Here is a 3,809-nt window from a genome sequence, read left to right on the forward strand (position 1 = left end):
ATAATCTTAAAGTATGGACATGATTTTCATTCTGTTAAAATATATTGTATTATTAAGATCTTTGTAGAGTGAGTGATCAAACAACATTGTTCCTCTTGAAGTGGAACGACATCATTTTAATTATGTGTTTTTTTAAAAAAATTATATATCGGAATTCGGAGCTCATCTGGGCTCCAACTCCGAACTTCGACTCCAACTCCATCAGAGTAGGAGCCTTGTCTAAATTCAGCCGAAGTCGAAATCTTAGAAATTTTGTCCACCCTTAAAAGCAATGTTGGTTGCCAAATTATCTTGTGAGCCTCACACCTTTGCCCAAGCTATGTTAGATCCTAAATGGTTTGTTGCTATGGAAACTAAATTCCAAGCCTTGCAAGAAAATGAAACTTGGTCCCTCTGTCCACGACCACAAGATAGAAATGTCATAAGAAATAAATAGGTATTTAAGTTGAAGCAAAAACCTGATAGCACCATTAAAAGGTCTAAAGCCAGATTAGTAGCCAAAGGATTTGAGCAGCGAGATGGAATTGATTACATAGACATCTTTAGCCCTGTTATTAAGCCTTCTACAATTCAACTTTTATTATCCCTTGTTGTCACCAATGGTTGGCCAATTAAGTAATTTGAGGTATTCAATATTTTCTTGCATGGATACCTAAATGAAGAAATATTTATGGAGTAACCTACTGGGTTCATCGACAAAAAGCTACATCGCTATATGAAATAGTCATGGTAAACGTGAATAACTAAATGAGCCCTTCAAGTTTGTGCATGTCAAGTTCACCGAACACGTGTTGACTCAACTTTTTTTTGTCGGTCTTCATACTCGTATAGACTAGGTACGAAGCCAAAATTTATGTGGAGGGGGCGAAGGATATATAAAAATTTGTATATGATAAAAAGTTACAAGAATATTACATAAAAGTGTCCATATATAACTATATAGTTAGTTTCAAGTTTGAATGTAAAATAGAAAATAAAAATATTTAATATGACGTCAATTGACCTTAACATTTAATTAACTATACAATTAAAACTATTTTATTTATATGTTTTAAATATTAATTAAAAAATTTAATTTTCCTCTTTAAAAATTAAAAAAAAAATCCTCAATTGTCCAAAAAACTATAAGAAATCTTATTATTTCTTAGAAACATTTGATTTTACTAGAATTCAAAATATAACCACGAATATTCTTAGAAAAAATTTAAAAAATTCTTAGACACTTCAAATTTTTGTTTTAAAAATCTTTAATTAGAAGTAAAAATTCATATGTTAAAAGAATTTTTAAAAATTTTTCATTTGGGTCTCCTTCAAACCATCTCTTATTTATATGTTTTTATATAACTTATCTTTTTAATACATAATTTATCTTTTTACACTCCTAACACTTTTCCGCAATTAACTTTGGTAGTTAATTGATAGATATATTGATAATATGCTTTATTTTAAATTATAATTATAATATATTTTTATAGTGGAGTCCACATTTAAACTTGTGCTAAATTTGCGCATCTCAACTAATTAATTTGTACAAACATTACTCGTCTCTAGGAGTGGGGTTTTTTTATTTTAAACTCAGACGTTGAACTATAACACATGATTTTTTAATAATAAATGTTTGCAACTAGCCACGTGCCAAATTATATATTCACGAGTATTTAATTAACGTGAGGTTGACGCAACAAATTATATCAATAAATAATTATGGCGGGCCCTCCTTTGAATCCTATACCTCAATTTGGGGGCGGGGGGAGGTACTGGTTGTTTTATAAATACACATAACCCAACGCCCTATTATTTGGAAGTACTTCAAGAATACGTATAGAGTTCAAAGTGTTAGGTACTGTATAATCTGAGTGTCGACGGATAAAGCTGCTTGGACTTGTTGATCTTTAATTTGTATCCAGGTTCAAAAATCTCTCTTCCTCAATCTCATGAATATTCTGAAGTTCATTTCATTCTTAATTTCTTCCTTATCTTAGCATTCATTCAACACGATATCTGTCATTCTCTGTTTTTAACTAAATGGCATTAAGTTTGGACGTACTTTGCCTTTTTCTTTTCTTTTTTTTTTTTTTTTTTTTTTTTAAATAAATGGCCTAATTAAGATGAAGATATTTTCAAAGCATATATCGATCCTTCAATTACATATCTGATCTCCTCCTTACTGGCCATTTATATGTGTTGGTAGATCGATGGGAGAATCAGCAAGTCATCAGGAACTACTTCAAGATCACGAAGGGAATATTGCCAATTCGTTGATGAAAGAAAATGAACATGATCTGTTGGCAAATGCAATCACAAAAACTTTAGAAAGCTTAAAGCCGCTCCTAGAATCACCTGGAATTTGTATCTACAAGGTACCAGATCCCCTTCGCTATTCGAACGAAGAAGCTTACACTCCTCAGGTTATCTCAATAGGGCCGTTTCACCGTGAAAATAAAAAATTACAGGCCATGAAAAAGTTTAAATTGAGATATCTCAAGAGTTTCATGAAGGAACGAGCTACCGCGATAAACTTGGAGGATTTGGTGAGCACTATAAAAGCTGCTGAAGAAAGTGTCCGTGAATGTTATTCAGAGACTTTTCAGCTTATATTTAGTGATGATTTTGTGGAAATGATCCTGCTGGATTCGATTTTCATTATTGAGTTTTTCTTGAGAAACTTGCCTAGGAAGGACTGGATGCCATCTGACCAATTAGCAACATTAAAGCCATGGCTGCGTAGTGGGATGGAGTTGGATTTTATGTTACTTGAAAATCAACTTCCTTTCTTTATTATTCAAAAAATATATGAGATTACGGTACTTGCATCTTTCCCAACGTCGTACCCATCCTTCATTGACCTTAGCTTTCAGCTGTTTTCTCGTTACAACCTTCAAAATAAGTCTCCCGGTGCCGAGTTGAATATACTGCACTTTGCTGACTTGGTTAGATTCTTTTGCCTACCTCCTCCCGAAAGGCAACAAGAGAGAGGTAAGAAACTACTTAAGGAAATGCACTCTGCAACCCAGTTGGCTGAGGTTGGATTGAAGTTTAAATGGGTGGACATTTCAAGCAATTGCTCACAGCTGGACCTAAAATTTACAAATGGAGTGCTGCATATCCCACGCTTTGACTGGAACAATACTTCAGAAGTCTATGCTCGAAACCTCATTGCTATTGAGCAATGTCACTATCCTGATCATGCATATGTTACTGATTATTATATCCTGTTACGTTACCTAATCAAAACTGGCAAAGACGTAGATTTACTTGTTGGAGAGGAGATCATCACTGACTGGCTAGATGACACGAATTCAACGACTTTTGTTAGCAAGCTGTGCGGCAACATCGTATATTCATCCATGAACGCTAACTATCATAGTATAGGTGAAGATTTGAGCAAATTCTATAAAAACCGTGTGAGTTATTTTCAGATTTTAAGGGCTACCTTGAAACGTGATTATTTTCGCACTCCTTGGATGGGCGCTTCTACCATAGCCGCTGTTATCTTGTTGGTGCTCACTGTCATACAAACTGGATGCTCTCTCTCTTCGCTATAGCAGGTATATATGAAGCTTATGTAATTCAAATATTATTGTATTTTTTGTGCTTTTGCACTCGAGGAATTCTTTTTGTTTTCCAGGAAAGTTTACTGCAACATATACAATCCCTGTGATTTAGTTCATTTTTTTCAAACTGATACCCAGGCGTAGGTAAAGAGGTAGAACTGTATGAGGGCTCGTTCCAGCTTGGTGCATGTGAAGAAGAGGTATACAATAAATACATGCACTTTTCAGGGTGTCGTCGACGCAAGCAACAGCAGC

At 34.2% G+C, this 3,809-nt stretch overlaps 1 pseudogene; it reads left to right on the forward strand.

Moving 5' to 3' along the window:
- The first annotated feature begins 2,195 nt into the window (after nt 1–2,195).
- Nucleotides 2,196–3,569, forward strand: LOC121242357 (annotated as a pseudogene).
- The last annotated feature ends 240 nt before the right edge of the window (nt 3,570–3,809 follow it).

Source organism: Juglans microcarpa x Juglans regia, chromosome 8D, assembly GCF_004785595.1.
Source record: "Juglans microcarpa x Juglans regia isolate MS1-56 chromosome 8D, Jm3101_v1.0, whole genome shotgun sequence".
In the NCBI taxonomy this organism is placed as follows: Eukaryota; Viridiplantae; Streptophyta; class Magnoliopsida; order Fagales; family Juglandaceae; genus Juglans; species Juglans microcarpa x Juglans regia.